The 18,600-nt window shown below is 36.7% G+C and overlaps 1 long non-coding RNA gene across 1 annotated transcript in view; it reads right to left on the reverse strand.

The window, feature by feature from the left end:
- LOC137849590 (uncharacterized) overlaps window positions 1-18,600 on the reverse strand; it is a 38,691-nt gene that overhangs the window by 17,461 nt on the left and 2,630 nt on the right. Inside the window, exon 2 of the long non-coding RNA XR_011091978.1 lies at window positions 18,011-18,115. This is a non-coding gene — a long non-coding RNA (uncharacterized lncRNA). The remainder of the gene's footprint in view (window positions 1-18,010; window positions 18,116-18,600) is intronic.

The raw sequence follows: 18,600 nt of genomic DNA on the forward strand, positions 1-18,600 counted from the left end.
AAGAGAAAGAGAAAGAGAAAGAGAAAGAGAAAGAGAAAGAGAAAGAGAAAGAGAAAGAGAAAGAGAAAGAGAAAAAAGAAGATAGGTTCATATTACCTTATGACAAAGGCTGTGTATCTATAGGTTGAGATTTCTTAAGGATTTAAGCTTGTTTGTTTGTTTATTTTTTCATTTAGAGAGCAGACCATAAGTATTTATAGTTAGAGGCACTGAAAACAACCAGCTTCTGGCAGACAAGATGTGACTGAACATACTGCATGAAAAGTGGTAATATTAATCTTTGTTGTTTAATACCACAACCCAAAGAGGCCATCTGCCTGTCATTTGCAAATGTTTCAAAAAACCTACTGAAGCATAGATGTGGATGGCTTGTTGGAACTGTGATAAGACCCAAAATTGTATCACGTGTATTAATTATATTCATTCCTAATTGCTCATCCTTTAGGAAATAAACAATACTGTTTCCACTGAACATGACATACGAACGTTTAAAAATGCAGATGGGTGTGTGGGCACAATCAGTTGCCTACCGAATGCTTGAAGAAATTCAAGCCTGACATGTGAATCCTTTATCCCATTATTTGTTCTTCCTGCTCTTGGCTTATGGTAATTGAAAAGAGAAAAAAAAAAAAAAAAAAAAAAAAAAGCAATTTGATGTGCATACTTCATTATTGATAAAAGGCAAAGGCAGAAAGATTTATAAAAATGATGTTTTATTAAGCAAGGCCAACCCAATTCTAGCAGCCTGACTCATGGTCATGATGAGGAGTGGCACTTCTAAGCACACAATACTGGTTCACTGGGTTCACTGAGGAAAAAGGCAGTACTCCGAATAAAAAACAAAATCAAGCCAACAAAAAAGCCAATGTTCATGAGTCACATTAGCTCTTTGTTCCCCTCAGTTGTCTGATGAATGAATTTCAGGTCTACGTAAATACAAGGAGAAACTAAACAAAGATGCTTGCACTTCTAATTCTGAACTTATTATTTTTCTCTTGAACTTAGAGTCTTCGTCATTTCCAATATACTACACATTATATTTTGCAAGCTCTCTTTCAGTGAATACAGTTGAGTAATTAGCAGTACTGTCAAACTTGTCTACCAGTGGCTTTAATTACCTTAAGGGAAGTATAGTTTCCTTAGCAGACAACCTGGTCTGGGACATGCTATTGTGATCTAAGTCTTCTAATACTTCAGTGTCGAGGTTCATTTTATAGAAAGGAAAATTGCTCCTAAACTTTCACTGTCAACTGACTTCTGTTACATTGATTTTCATTTATTTTTTATAATATCTTAGTCCCTCTCAAATGAATGTGGTCAAAACACTGTATAACCTGCCTTTTTCCTTGTTTTCTGAATGGCTGAGGAGCATTTCAGCAGGTAGCTTCTTCCAGGGCTAGACAGGTCTTTAGCCAACTAGTTATGATTACACTGCTAGAAGATATACCAGAGACTAAGATGATTACAATTTCCTCTTTCTCTCCCACTAGTATTATTCAGCACCACTTGTGCATGACAACTCCATTCACAGCACGTCTGGCTCAATACCCAAATCAGACATTTTTCTTTTATTAATTGATGACTGTTCACAATATGCTTTCTACTGTTCTGGTTTCTTGTCTCTCATTAGCAGAAGGGGTTTTGATTGACTCTTGATCCAGAGAAGCATGATTTACTTTAGTCTGTTACATTTGCAGACATGTCCATTTCAGGGAATAGTCTTTTAGATTATTTATGTGGAAGATTGTGTTTTGCAGAAGTGGCCAAGGGCCCATACACTGCCTTACATTTACAGTTCTGTAGCACTCTCAGGTGGAGGTAAACAATTTTAAGGGTGATTCTGGGTATACATACATGATCACACTAAGACACTTAACATGTTCCTCCTGATCAGCTGATCACCGATCCACAAATGAGTATGTGTATGTTCTGAGTTTATCCATTTGCAAAGTAAAACATCTATAGCAAATACTAATTTTTCCATGTCAAACACTTCAAAAATTTGTAAAATACCTCAAACTGCATTCACTCTTTATCAGCACAAATATCCCAAAACAATAACCCTCACATGCTAGGTAGGTTCTTCCCAGTTGAATTTAAATATTTCCAACCTCTAAGCTCATCACAGACAATAAGTAGATATTATAAGAATATTTTGGGCCATTTCCAGAAACTGTGATTAAAAATGATGGTCCGGTCTAGAACTGATCCACATCACTGAAGTACAGCATACAGCGGCTTTCAAACTGCGGGCCCTCAGGACAGGTCTACATCTTTGTCACAATGCTGGAGATCAAGAATACAAAAGCTCTTCTAAACATGCAGAATTTGATGGTTACTGCTCTCTTGTTAAGGAACAGGTCACTTTAAAGCTTCCTAATGGAGAAAACATTTCTGGAAGATCTTCTGTGAGATGAAAATACAACCTATTTTTCTACCTGATTGACTGACTGTGGATTTTTCCTAGGCTAACAGAAATATAAGGCATCTTAGAGACCTTCAGGACATAGGATGATAAACAGCCTGAAATTTCAAGATTTTAAAAAAATAATAATCATTTTGATCAAAGAAAACATTCACAGCACCTGTATTAGCTGCTGTGAAGCTGAGGCATTGTGCATGTAATGCAGGTCGTCTAAAGCACTGCAAGATGAACAGTATTGAACATTGTGCTATTTTTACCTCCAGCTCATTGAAGTGTTCCATTGTTACTAATATATTTAAGCAAAACATTTCTACATGTCATTACCAGTATACAGTATAACTTAAATAATTATTATATACACAGTAATGTATGTAACACATGTAACACATGGCTTATAATGCATAAAAACATTCCAAACTCTCAAACAAATAAATGAGAATCTACACCAGCAAATATTCACAGTCTACATCAATACAGATGGTGCATTTGTGTACAATTAAGAAAAGATTTTGGCTCTGAAGATAAAACTTCATTATTCCTGCTTTTAACTGTGGCTCTGTTAGTAAATCTAGGAAAAATTCTACAGGTATCAGGTGACAAATCCTGACTAATTTTCCCATGAAAGATTATAAAACTAAGACACTTTTATTTTGTTTTTCTTAGGGGAAAGGAATTGTATTTTAGCAAAGTATCTAATTCTATTTGAACAGCTCTTCTGAAACTTTTAATTTATCTGTCTTTCCACACGTAACAGCATTTTCTATTGCAAATTTTACAGAATTCTGGCAGATTGTCCTCCTGTTTTCCTAAAGCTTAAGTCATTGAACTCTTTTGAAAGGCCCATTGTCTTCCTTTTCCCCTAAAAAGGAAATTTTTCTTTCTCCTGTTACAAAGACACTGTCAGTACAAAAAGGACTAATTAATAATGATAAATAATATTTTAGAGTATTTTGCTGTCAATATGTTCAGCAGGTTCTCACACTACATTTTAGCACAATGAAGACAAAGGGATAAGAGCTCTCAGGTTGCAGATGGATAAGAGCTCAGTTTTGAGCTCCTATTTTTCCCTAGTAGAGCTCTAGACGGAATAGCTTTCATTTTCTGCTCATATTTAGCCTCGGAAAGGGCTCTACAAACCTACATTTAATAACTATATGGCAATAGTTTCCAGCTTTCCTACAATACATCTCACTTCATATGCCTTCTCTTCTTCCTTGTTCCCTCTCCCATTCCTCATTCCCAACCTCACAGCTTAGACTCCAGCCCAAACCATTTCTCTCCATGTCAGAGTTATCCTTCTACAGTGTATACAAAAGGCAGAGAGAGAGGGTCAGGAGAAAACCTGCAGCATTCACTGTGTACTGCAGTCTTACTCAGCTTGTCATACATACAGAAAAGCCTAAGTATAGCTAGGGCTACAATAAAGAGGGGCTACTTTCAGCTTCTGGTTAAACTAACCTCTGTAGATAGCTCTACAGAAACTACCTTCGCTGAATCTCCACACCTTTCCCACATGTATAGTGTTTTCAGGTGGAGAAGCCTTGAGAAACTCAGAGAAAAAGACACAAACATTTCAAAATCCTACATGCTATAGGGTTTTGTTCCAGCAGAGAAAGCTCATATAGCAAGACTGTTACAAACATTTGAGCATTTTGTTTTTTGTTTAATGGACAATTTTAAATTCATTTTTTGTTGATCAAAATGTTTTATTTGAAAATGCAAATTCAAAAAGGGGTAACATAACATTTGTAACAGTTTCATTTTCTTCATAATCAGCTACTGCAGTTTATGTTGCACTCAACATATAGCTTTAGCCAACTAAGAATTGCTTACTGTTTTGGTGTGCAATCTATCTTTGTCCAGTTGTGAACTACACTTTAATAACAAGTTCAGTAGAACTGTGAATGTAATACTGGTACCTACCCATAACAAACATGCTGAACCATACATTCTACCTTGTGTTCAGTCAGGTCTCTCTGATGCAACAATAAACTCATTCTCCTCAGTGGTTCATGAACTGTATACTGAAACAACATAAAAGAATGTCAAGGTCTCTACTCAGGAAATTATTTACAGAAATGCTGTAGATGGAGAAGTCTCAAGAAGTCAAGCTGTGCACTTACATAGGTGGATTTGTCTCTGAAGTACTCCTTTGTACAACCTCTTTCTGAGTTCCCCAACAAGTACATCCTTGCCTAGCCTGTATTTTTTCCATACAGATTACTCAAAAATAAGTGTTTACTCAAAATGAAGGCTGCAATGAATTGCTTTTCCTCATTCAGCCAATGCCAAATCCACCTTCCTAAATACACATTTATCCAAAGAGATGGCTGGACACAACACCCTGCAGATTGGTTCTTGTCTCCCATCTAGATCCCAATCTACTTTTACTCTTTCCCTCTCCATCTCGTTTTCTGCCTGGCTCCCCAGTGCAGCTCACTGAAACAGAAGTTTTTAGAAGCAGTAGACTTTTCATCCCTGAGTTAGTTTGCTGATGGTTTGGGAAGCAGAACTGGCTTTCTAGAGACTGGACAAGCACTAGACCCAGCTGGAGGGAAGCAGCAGGAATATACAGCCAGATAGGTGAGGAGGCAGAACTGTCCCTGTAAAAGCAGATAACAGCTAAAAAGAAACAAGAAATCATACCTTAGGAGGCTTCTCATTCCCTTCTTGAAGTTTTAACCTCTTCCAGAAGCAAAGGAGAGGGTATAATGACAGCTGTTCCCCCAGAATATTTTGTCATCATGTGAGAGTGTATTAGGGACAAAGATTTTTCTGGAAGAGATTGTTTACTTTGTTATCTGCATGTATTTTGTGTATATCTAAGATAAAAAGATCATCTACTAACCTTTAGAAAGAAAAAAAAAAAAAAAAGTAAAATAATGTATGTATCTTCTGCATTCTACAGTTTAAGCTGGAATGTACCTATCTAGTCAAGAATATAGAAAGCATTTCACCAACAGCTGAATTCAGTACAACAAACAAGATTTAATTTCAATATTTGAAATTAATAATGGCCCCTCACCAACCACATACCAAGAGGTGAACTTCCAAAAGCCCCCATGCTTCTTACAGAAAGCAAGTTTTTCATTGATGCTATCTGGCCTAAGTTGCTGGGCCATTATATTTTTGGACTCCTAAAAGATTAAAATTCCCTATACATTTATTTAAATATTTTTAATGTTAGGATTTTTTCTATTAAATAAATATGTTTAAAATGGATTTCAAATTATGATTGGTTTAAACAAGATGAAAGAAAAACTAAAATTCGTTAACTAATACATAACCTTGTACAAAGTAACAGAGTCATCCCTGATTGTCTGGATGGAGGGTGTTTTTTGAATTTTGTAAAGAATTAGTGGCAAATGTATATTTAATCTCTTATGTCAACTCTAGCTTCATGAAAATGATACAGTTCCATATAACTGATGGAGGATTTAAATCACAGTAATGGACATAACATTGGTATTTTTCCTTTTACCAACCTTTATCATTATTTTTTCCAGTTTAAAAGCTCAAGTTTTCATTTCTGTTTTTTGTTTATTGGAATCTCTTGTCATTCTTCAGAGTTCCTATAACACTGGCAAATATCCATAAAGATCCTGTATGGAGAATTCTCGAGGAGATTCAATAAGTTTTGTTTTGGTTGGTTGGTTGATTGGTTTTGTTTTTATGTTGTTGTCGTGAATTGTTTTAAAGTAAAAGAAGTATGCATTTCTTTGCACAGCAAATGCAAATGTTCTTAAAACAAGCAATAAAAATGAAATGACATTAGGATAATTATTCTTTTGAAAGCAATGATTAGGAAATGGTGTTAGCATGAGTGAAAGAATTAACTGAATTCCTTACTTATTCTTTATTATAAAGCATATTCATAGCTTTCCTCTCATCTACTATCATAAAAAATAATATTAATTGAAACTTAATAATTTTCCTAAGTCTATCTTTGTGTTATTAATACATATACTGGAAATATTATTAATTATATATGTTACTTTAAAGATACTAGCTATTCTATATCAAAGCTCCTTCTGAATTTCTAAAATAGTGCTTTACTATCCAATATTTTACTTACTACCAAACAAAGCTTTAGGTGATGGTTGGATTAATTTTGCTGAGAATGTTGATGAGATGTGGAAAGACCTCCAAAAAATTTTATGAAGGAACTGCCAAAGGTTGACATTAAATAGCAGTTTGCAAAATGGTAGATCAACAAAGCACTTGCCACTACTATAGATATAAGGTACTAAATTAAATGCCTAAACGCAAAAGGGAAAAAGAGTTCCATGTCCCTAGTTATTAGCAATCACTCAAACCAAGCATTAAAATGGTAGTCAATGAAGTAGTACAAGATTTTAGGAAGTTTAAAGAAAGTTGACAATGATGGACTATATTGGCTAATTGCCTGGAACAGAAAGTGACTAAAAAGTTATCATTTTTTCAGGACCTTGTCTTTTTGCCCATGAATCAGATTATTTGGTTGAGAAACCAAAAGTCAAGAAAGTGATAAACCCTGTATTCTTCCAGTTCAGAAATAAAAAAAGAGATGCAGAGGATCTATTAATTCTAAATCTTTGAAAGACTCAGTCATCTCCTGATTCAGTTAAGCCAATAAGCACAACCAGTATTTCTTCCATATGACAGAGCAATTTAAGTACCTGATATTTTTATTGCTTTTATTAAAGAACTGAAGAAGGGTTTCTAATTCAATAGAAAGGAAATCTGGTTTGCGTGTAAGTGGATCCTAATTTCCAATCAAATACAGCTTGCCACAACTTGCGAACTGTACATTAGTTACTTAGTAAAGACTAAATGTATTGTTTGCATTTTTCTATGTTGTAAACACTTTAAAACCATTTATAAATACATGTAATACTGCAGAAGTTGTTCAGCTTAGATGCATTTTGTCTTTCGTACATCAAGATGAATCTTCAACATAAAAGTGTAAAGGTCAAATTTCACTGAAAGTCAGGATTCAAATGAGTTATAGTTAGCATACTATTATGCAGAATCTTAATTACCATGCAAAAAAAAAAAAAAGTTAAAAACAAATACTTAAGTTTTCCTGATCATTGATTTAAATCATGATTAAAAATCAGTGAATTAAAATGCTTAAATTCAATTTGATTAATGGGCATAAAGCAGACAAAGACTGAAGCATGTATTATAATAACTAAGAATATATCCTTAAACAAGATCTGAGAGTGAAACAAGCATACTTTTCTTTGAAAATCCAAACACTGAACTGCTGTTTTAAAAATATTAGACATGATCCTCACCTTACCTTTGAATAAAAATATTGACTTCTCAAAGAAGTAATCAAATAGATTAAATAATTCGAAAATTGTGTTTCATTTCCATTTGCAGTGTAATGATGATATGTGAAAGACAAATTATTTTTTCCTTCAGTGGTGGATTAGATAAATTGTTCCAGAGTCTTCTGGACCTCAATGTCAGTAGGTTATCAAATGCTCCAGTTTGTTGGAGATTAAACCAGTGACATCAACCATGGTCTTTTTCTAATTACACAAATAATGTAAGCAGTAAAGCCCTGGATTACACTTTTTCCTAAAAGTAAGCAATCTGCTGTTCTAATTCTGGCTTGCACTAAGCTTGAATCAAATTATATGCATGTTAGACATATCCAGGATAAACACACAATTTCAGAATCAAAAGGATTTCTCGCAATTGCATGTTCCAGTCTTTTTCAGACAGACTCAGTATCAGTAATGTTTATTACTCCTAAGCAAAGCTAGGTCAATTTCTAATTAACCATAAAACAAAAATAACATTCTTATTTATTACGTGCAAAAGCATGTTTTTTTTCTACTCTCAGATACACACAAGCTTGAAGCTAAATTCCCAGACAGAGAAGGCTTACTGAGTCATGTGTTGGTATGATGTAACAGAAAGGCATGATAATGGATTTGGGCATGGGTTTTTGTCAGGGTCATGCCAAACTGTTGACATCTTGGAAGGCCTTTGTCTTCCACACCTATCAGTGAAATGCACATGTTGAAGATGCAAACAGAGCCAATGATTTAAATCCATACAAAATCAAGGTTAAAATAAAGCAGAGGTTACTATGGGTAAGGATGAGTAAATATTGGAAAAGACTATCATGGAGAGTGGTGGACGCCCCTCTCATTTAAATTTAAATTTATCAACATTATTAATGTTGATAAATTGTGCCTGAATGCATTTCTGAAAAACAGATTGTACAAGTATCTGTGTTATTACAAGGAAGTATCTGTGTTATTACAAGGAGATCGGTATGTATCTTAGGCTGCTTGCATAGACAACACAAGGCGTCACAATCCATTCTTTCCCTGAAGTGTATGTAGTGAAGAAGCAGCTTAGTGCTGAGTGTCACAGAAATTACCTTGCCCCTTGCTTTGCCCCTTGAAACTCCAACAGTTTTCATTCACCCTCACTATTTGATCAGGCATTATGTCCATGTCTGTATTCTTGTAAATTTATTGCTGATTGATGATAATTTTGATGATGGTAAATATTAACTTTACAGTTGGGAAATTAGCTTTTGACTACCAGATATTTAAAAGGAAATCAAGTTTTTCTAATATATATATATATATATATATATATATATATAAAGGAATCCTGATGTTTTTGTTGCTGTGCAGAGCTCATTTAAGACATTTACTTAAATACTTATTTCACTGCAGAACAGACGCCAAAGCAAAACCTGCTCAGGAAACGTATGCTACTTTGTGTGTGTGTGTGTGTGTGTGTGCTATATTCAAGCTTCACTTTCTGGAATCTTTACCTCTAAATACAAGTAAAGTGACAGATCACTTAATTAACTTGCAAAGAAAGGATTCACATTGTAACATAACACCCATGGTTTAAAAAGTACTTTAGAAGTTACATTTCTTACCTCAAAGTTGAAGCAAGATTTTTTTTTACCTAAAATGTGCTGAAAAAAATGGAGAGGAAAAGATAAAAGTGTATACGACCAGTTTCCCCATTTACCCCAGTTCATTTAGAAAATCTGTCATTAGCTGTCTCTGTTCCTCATGCTTTTCATCTGTGAAATGATAGTAATCATAGGAACCATCTTCATAAAACTCTTGCAAATCCATGCATTGTTATCTATATATGAGCTCAGCAATACCACCATTATACTCCTCTGTGCTCAACTCTCAGAAAGAACAAATGTTGAACTACACAAATCAAACAACATTAATAAAAGTGAAGCAATTGATTCTTTGCTCATTCTTTCCCCCCAGTATGTTGGAAAAGTTCCAGAATTATACTGGATGGTCCAATCCAGTATAAATTTAGTATCCAGTATACTAAAGTCTGGTACTAACACAGTACTTGTAAAGCACTTTGTCCTCTCTGACTGCCCGTGAAAAAGTAATCCAGCTTTGTCAAGACATCAATTCCTTTGAATTTTCTTTCTGATCTGATTGGGAAAAGTTGAGGGTTTTCAAGTTTGTTCACTTCAGATTTCTCCATGTTATTTTCCTTTCTGGAAGGCAATTAGACCTGAAAGTGCCATTACCTAAAAGTATGACTTTGAGCAGGCATATCCTCCTTCCTTGCCTGAACCTTACATGGCTCCAAAGGGACTTTTCTGGCTTCTCAAATTTTTATGAAGACTATGTGGAGAGCTCCCAGAGCTATCAGAAAAGGAAGTAGAAACAAGGCAATATAATACCACAACACAACCAGAAATGAGACATCAGTCACATCTGTGATCTTTTTGTGACAGAAGAGGAAGATGTTTTTTAAGGTTATAAGTGCTTATAAAGCATATAAATGTCATTGTAAATTAAGTGTTTCAGAATAAAAATTTACTACCACACAATATACTAAATGGTTTGGAAGGAGTGTACTGATCCCAGGCCAAACACAGGCTTTATAAAAGCAGAACTGTGCACTCATACCAAATCCGGCAAAGTCCCACATCAGAGTTCAGAGCTAACTGCAAGAAGGCTGCAAGAATTGCATTTCACTGTGGGGGGGTATCTCACTATAAAGCATCACCATAGTTTAAATTTCATATTTTGCATTTAAATTGCAAAGTATTGAGTTCTTTCAATGATAGAATTCCTGAGGCTTTGTTTCTCACAGGTCTTGCAGCCCTGTCATAATGCCAGGTTCTCTCCTTTAGATGAGGCCCCATCACCTCCCCATGATGCCACCCATCTTCCCCCACAACCCCTCACTATCCATGTCCTCCAAGTCCAGTGCTGGGACTGGTTCACAGCTCTGCTGTGCTCAGTTGTTCAGCATTCACCTGGTGACCAGCAGACAGAAAGAGCGTCCTACAGGTTTTCCCTCAGGAAGGGTTTCTTTTACACAGTTTGATATGCAATAAATTTTAGTAACTTAATAACAAAGCATCTGTTCATCTAAGAAATGTGATTAACATTGGAGAGTAGAGTAAAACTTTGTTACCACAGAACAGAGATGCACACAGGGACCTAGGGACTGCGTAATCCTTATTGCCTTAGGAAACCTGCTTAATGATTCTGTGTTAATGAAACCCATGCAGGAAATCTGCATGCATCACCTTACACTTTCAAAGAGAATCTTAACAAGGTTTTTTTCCTCTTTTTTTTTTTTTTTTGGTCTATTTAGACCCTACTGCCATAATCAAACCATGTGTTGATGTAAGTATTGCTCACACTTGTAAATTTCTGCAATATTTGGATGCAAGACATATACACATTCTTTTTTATTTAGGAGGCTTTGTCATACAACATTGAAACAATCAAATACTGCTAATCAAAATATTGATGAAGATTTTCAAACATTCTTAATTAGTTTGTAAAACTAGGAAGGAGATAAAATTAGCTTTTTTTTTCTTTTTTTTTTTCCTTCCAAGTGTACTTTTAAAAAAATATTGCTACCTGGCAGTGTTTTGTGATTCGCTTGGGTGGATGTAAAGATAAATTGTAAAGCTGATTTCCCCAAGAACCTTGAGTTCTCCCAAGTTAAATCCTCAGGCTGAATGGGGCTGCTATTGGGAACAAAAGGAGGTTCTCTTAACCAATGCTGAATGCATGCAGAGCCAGACTTCACTGAACAAATGCTTAGTTTCCAGTAAAATCTCCTTCCCATTAGATTAGAAACACATAAACTGGGAGAAGGGAGAGAAGGCAGGGAGAAAAGTACATTTCTGTCTTCTGCAAAAATGGTGGGAATACAGAGAGGAGCTCTGTGACTCCAGACAGGTGCTGTACCCATTTGCTTCACTTTATGCAAGTGGTTGTCTCAGAAAATCACTGTCAGAAAGCTCATAGTAAACTGCTAGCTCCTGCGAATACCTACACCAAAATTAACATTCTTAACCAAAGCAGCACTGACTGATTCAGAGGTTTTCTGCTTAGGAGAAATCACCTCTTCCAGGACTGGGGATCTAGGTCTCTCTTGGACAAGTTGAAGTGGGACACAGGAACTGTTGCTCAGAAAAGCTGGAAACTAGGCCAGAAAAATATTAGGCCAGTGTGGAATATTGCGTCTCCAGTTGTGAGATTTTCACAAGGTTATAAGGAACTGAAAATAGAGACTTGCAGTGGTAAGTGCTTAGTGCCCATAACAAACAATGGTGTTAGCAGTCCTTCCAAAATTAATCCCTTGGTCTCTGTTTACTAATTGATAGGACAGACTAATAATGTAGACCATAAGGTCACATGAGAACATACTTTTTCTATAACTTCAAGTATCTTCCAGGTACATGCTGTCAGACCAAACCAAACTGAAAATCAAATCTGGCTAAAATTAAATTTTGATATGTCTTCATTAAATGAAAGCTCTAAACAAGAATGGCTGCATCTCACAAGCACTGTCTTGGCTCAGGTAATGTTAGCAGTTGCAGTGGCTTTGCTAAACACAGAGCTTCCAGGAATAGTTTTTTTTCCTATCATACCAAATTAAATTCCCCTCAAAAACAACTGAACTATTCCTCCACCGTTATGACAGGGTCCAGAACAGTCTGAGAGAAGTAAATAACTGCTGGAAACTAACCACCAGAGGTGAATAGACAGGGTCAGAAAATAGAGTATTGACTGTATCTTCACAGTTTCCCAGCCAAAAGATCTAAAGAAATGGAAAGGTAAAATCATCCTGCAGTTGCTAACAGCACTACCCAAACTATGGAATAGATGACCTGATAGCCTCAGAAAAACCATTCTTATGTACCATCTGAGGACATGCTTTGATGCTTACCTGGGTCCAAGCCACGGGTCACATCATAAATCTCATAAGTAACAAAAAGATAAAAGAAAACTTGCTGGTGCTGATGACTCAAGAAAAGAAAGGTAACAATGACCAAAGCTGGAAAAAGACAAAGGTGTTCCAGTATAAAAATCCATCTTGCTCTCAAAATTTAACTCTGTGAGTTGGGAAAATTTCTTTCATTTCACTTGGGAAAAAAAAAAAAAAAAAAAAAAAAAAACCCTACTAGCAAAAACAGAATCAGATTCTTACCATTGTCTCTACCCATACCAGATTTCATGATGTCCTACTGAATGCAGACACAACTACAGAAATCAGCACTAGCAAATCCAGAGAGGTATTAATGGATCTATGTAAGGCAAAGGAATCCGGAAAGGATTCCCAGATTGTCATCTTGCCGCTTCTCCCAATGTGTATGATCAGAATTATTGTAGCTATGCCATCAAAATAGGGAGTTATTTTTAAACTACAAAGAAGGCATTTGGAATTCATGCTGCTAATCATATTTGCATAGAAAGGGAAAGAAAGTTCGTAATAACATACCTATGTATTGTACTGCCTTATTTGTGTTCATTAAAAGCAGATGCTCTCTGTAGCCAAAAGAACAGAAGCTTGCAGCAATAGAAAAACAGGCTTGGCTGGTTAAAGCACAGCAGTTATTTTACTTCAACGTGTGTTGTTTTTCAAGCTTCTAGCAGTCAGCTGTCTTCTGGAAAAAACATGGTCATCCATGAGGGCACAGGGAGTTGATCAAGAAATAAAGGATTTGCTTCAAAAAAGCTGATCTAGTTCTAGGGGCAAAAGAGCAAAACTCCTTCTAAAGATCACAATGGCAATTTATTTCCACTTCTTCAAATGCAGGATACCTGTTTAATGTGTTTTATTTAATAATACAAATAAAACATTGCACTACTGTTGTTTTTTTCTTTTTTCTTAAGCACAGTAGAACATGCGATAATAAACTTATAAAAATCATCTGAAGGCAGATCTGACATTCTTCCAACATCAAGATTTGCTGCTTTATAAATCTCTTCCCTCTGGTTACTTACTGACATGAATGATAGAGATGTCTGTGTCCTGGGCAAAAAATGGCATCGTGATCTTAGACAGTCTCAAATTTTGCATTTTAAATTTGTGGTAGATCTCAAAAGCATTACAGGTGAAATTATAGTCCAAGAAAGGAAAACATAAACTGAGTTCAGGGAATAGTGGTAATGATTGGATGAGTTTACCTGAATGAATAATGGATGGAGGGATGTCCATTTTGCCCTGCACTTTTAAAGGTTTTTGAATTGAGCAGGTCAGAGGACTGTCAAGAGTTGTTTACCAGAATTATCCAATGACTTTTTAAAATCAGAAATATCTGCCACAGTAACTCCCTTTTGCCAATCAGTTCAACTGTAAATGAGGCTACACTGGCTCCTAAGTGAAGGTACCCACTGAAATAAATTATGCCATATGTATATAGCTATAAACACATCTGATTGCACAGTTAAAGGCACGAATGACAGATGATGCATGGAGTCTTCCACTTTCTCTTCTTCAGGCTCTGGGTACTGTAGTCTTATGCTCATCTGTTCTGTTTCTAAGGCGGTACCCCCAAGTAAATAAGGTTTATGCAGACAGGCTGTCTGTCTCTGTAGCTTTCTGTCTCCCTGGGGACTGCAAGTTTCAGTGAAACTTACAGGGGAGTGGAAGCTTCTGTCATAATGGTAGACCTACAAGCCTCATAAAAATAATTACCTAGATAAAGTAGAAATAACAAGCAAATGCTCTAATTGTGTGAAAAAATACTGACAAAGTCAATGCGAGCTTTGTGGCTTTACTAGCAACTCCATATGGACAGGACACATGGCAGATGCTCTGATCACATGAAAAGCTTCAGTTGGAGTTTACAATCAAATTTAAGACACAAAGATTAAAAATAAATAAATAACTTTCTTGTTTCAGGTGTTGAAAGAACTAGTTGCTTTTTCAGGACACCAAAATGAGAATAGAAAGGGGAGGCACAGCAAACCAGTCTTTACCATATGCTCTTCCACGCTCCCAAACATTTCTGCTTTACTTAATGTTACCACGGGTGGCTACAGCAGTGGCTTGTGGAAGCTTCCATTTGCAGCAATTATTCTTGCGCAAGAACAAATGGTGCTTTAATATTAATCATTTTTCAGAATATTATTTTCCCTCATTTAAAATTTGATCTTAAGTCCTAAGCTTGTCAAGTTTTTTTCCAACTATACTTGAAGTTGAAATGACAAGACGTTTCTAAATATTTTGAAATTATTCTGAATACATTATCTTTTTCTCAGTTCTCAGTTTCTCACAACTAAAGTACTCAGATGCCATCAGCCATGTATATATCACAGGGTATGCTGTCAAGTCCACAATTTGGTCTCAACTTTTGCCAGATCATATGCCTCAAAACACAGTCAAATAATAAATATATATATATATATATATATATACACATGTATACATATGTAATTCTTGCCCTTTATACCAATAAAAAATTTAGAGGACACTTAAAGCCAATCCTCATTATGAAACTTTGCCTAGATTAGATGTTGACAGTGATTTTTACTTCAGTGCAAGACACAAGGCAGACCAAGAAAGCAGGAGATTCCAGTTGCTGCAAACTCAAACTTTGGAATAAACTGTTCTGAATAACACTGACCTTTTCAGCCCTGAAATCTAAGGCTCAGGACAAAGAACAGAAAGGTCCTCTGCAAAATCTGAAATGGGTCAGAAGCATGCTTAGTGTGATGGGGCACACCAGTACTCCCATGGGCACTGCAAATGAGTGATGGGGCACACCAGTACTCCCATGGGCACTGCAAATGAAAAGGCACCACATGGCCATTATGGAGACACGCTGCTGTGCTGGACCATGTTGTTTATGAGCAGCACACTCAGCACAAAAGTCTACCCTTACAGTAACTCTTGTTGATTTCAAGATGCTTGGCTATAAATAACAGGAAAATGTGTTTGTTTATTTCAGCTAATATATTGCCAAGACAAATAAGCAGGGAAGCTGCATTCATATCCAGGATCACAGTGTCAGTTCCTGACTTTATTTCATATATCAAATTTATTTTTTTTCAAAAGTGAGTAATGATAATGGATGGTTGCTCTCATCCCTGTTATTAGTTCAAGTGAAGTCCAGTTTTGGCCTGGACTAATACGGATCATAAAAGCTTTTGCAAAGTATGTGTTGTTCACCAAAGTACTGTATATTTTTCTTTATTTCCTGCATAGTTTTCCTATGTTATTTGGCAAATGCTTGCTAAGTGCCAGTAGTAAAATGTTTGCTTAAGACAGAAAAAAAAAGTACAAAAGAACACCAGCTGGCAGAAGATGTCATAGTAATCGTTAGGAATTCCAATTTGTTGTTTTGCAAAAGGTAAAAATATGACATTGGTCCACATCTCACAAAGAACATTTTCAATCCCTTACAACCATAGTGCATGATTATGAGGAGTCACAGATCTATAACTGCCTTTTGTAGAGATTTGTGGGCAGAAAATTATCTGTCTTTTGCAGCCATATAACTACATCCCCCAGAGCAAACTCTCAGCACTGATGTACCAGACCTAGTCGTCGCATCAGCCTCCACACACCCTCAGCATCATGCTCTCAGGCAAGTTGTGCTGGTCACAGAGAGGTGGCCAACGTCTAGCGCCTCCAGTCATATGATAAGGAAAAGATGCAGAGGAAGGCTGCAGGGGGGGGACTGATCTTGTAGACAAGCTTTCAAAATCCTTTTTTTTTTTTTTTTTTTTTTAGTTTTGCATGGGACCCTTGTCTGCAACATGTCACCTCCTGTGCTCTCCCTTAGGCTGTGAGTCCAGGCACAAGCCAGAGTCACCTGAGAGATCAGACTTAAGACTGACCATTCCCGAACTGCCATAACTTCATGTGGGGTCTTGGTGTGGGAGGGAAAATGTGCAGAAACTCCATGAAAAGTGTGAGGGGGAGCAGGAGGTAGGAGCTAATTAAATGAGTCACACGCTCAATATGAGACACTTCACAGAACCTCCCCAAGTTTCCTACCAGTGCTGCATATCCACAAGATGGGTTTCCACTGAGAAGTGTAGCCACTGGAGTGCAAAGAAGCCCACTGCTGCATTCATGAACCATTAAAGTCCAGAGGGGGAGATCTTTCTTCTTCCTTTTCCCTGTTTCATATTGCAAATCTAGAGGTTATTCACAAATACTGCATATATTGCCACGGGGTAGTATTAATGCTTTAATAAAAAAATCCCCTTGCATATTCTCTTTTTAGATGTTTAGAGTTACTGCAGTAAGTCACTACAGCCCATTATACAGCAAAATGAATCTGGTATTCTAAAAAGCTTTCCTGCTTTTGGGTATGAGAGAGACATTTGGTGTCTCAAGAAATAAGTAACATCTGACTGCATTCAAAAATCACCTTTTTAAGTCCATCAGCAAGGTTTATTTGCATGGAGAACTGCATTTTAAAGGTTAGGTTACCTACCTGTTATCACACAAATGCTATCGTACTGCTTTAAAAGAGAGTGCTTGAGGCCATGACAAATTACTTTCCCAAATGTTCTTACTATTAAAGGCTAAATTCAGTGAACCAATAACTTTCTGTTAATTTGTAACATTTTCTGAAGTGCTGCCTTTGGAATAGAAAATGAAAATAAATTATCCTCCAGTGCTTAAAGATGCCTTCCTTGCATATAAATGCGATCCAAAGACTTGAAGACTACTGAACAAAGTTTCTATGTGTATTTGAGATCTGCAGACTCTAAGTCTTAAGGACCCTAACAATACACGAGGATTCACAAGCCACTGACACTTACTCACTTGTGTTGTTTCTAAACCCTCAGGTTTCAATGGCTAATCCAGTCCCAAATAGACACGTGTCTTAGAATGCTCATTTCTTTTTGTAACACATAGGAAGCACACCTCTGTATTGTGAACACCTAGGTATAAGCTCTTTGATTGTCTTAGAAATCAACCAGAATCAACCGTGCAGAAATCAACTGTGTGTTCTGTAAGTTATACAAATGGGACTAGCACATAAGACAACCCTTAAACTAAATCAGTTTATTTAACTGACAGAGACATCTAAGATATATCTGATGGTCTTTTTCCCATCCTCAGTCCTATGAAATCCTAGAGGTAGCAAAGACATCAGAGAAGACTGCAAGTGACAACAGCAAACCTGCCCAACTGAGAAACTGACATTTGAGGTTTTAAAGGAACATCTGAATGGAGAAAGGGCAAGAAGTCAGGGCCAAATCAATAAACAGAAGTACTGAAAAGCTTTTATCCTGTAGCATACTCCCCCCCTAATGAGAACCTCAACTTAATGCCAGCCACTCTGTCTCCCTGTTCAACAGTACTTACCAGCTGGTGGCAAGTCTGAGAGTGGAGTGGGGAAAGATGATACTCCAGACAGATGATACTCCATAGCTCTTTGAGCATCCCTTCCAGACCTGCAGATCTATAAACCTGAAAATAAAGAGCAATAGAATAGGTTTGAGTGACAGAGAGGAACAAAAGACACTTCTGATGTAAGGATGGGGAGCAAGGAATAGCTTGTCCCTTTAGGGAGTGAGTACAATCCTGATAGGTAAGAGTTCCAGTCACAGGGCTAAAGAATTGGGCTTTTATTTTCTTTCTCCTTAGTCTAATGACTAAGTTAGTCTAACGACATAGTTATTCACATGGGGGAGTGATAAGGACATTTTCAGCAGGAGAAAGAAGAAAAGAGGCTGAGCCCTTAGAGACTGAGAAGGCTGGTAAGCAGTGGTGGAATGAAGCTGGGCCCAGTGCACAGCTCTTCCAAACTGGGCAGAAAACAGAGCCGGAAAGAGTGATTACAACCCTCAGGTGACAGTCCTGCTCATCATCTGACATACACGGACAGCCTTAAAACCCAGGCCTGGCTCTTCCATCACTGCCAGACCTCTTTGTTCTTGTCAATCCCTGAGGCA

Source organism: Anas acuta, chromosome 1 (genome assembly GCF_963932015.1).
Source record: "Anas acuta chromosome 1, bAnaAcu1.1, whole genome shotgun sequence".
NCBI classification, from domain to species: domain Eukaryota; kingdom Metazoa; phylum Chordata; class Aves; order Anseriformes; family Anatidae; genus Anas; species Anas acuta.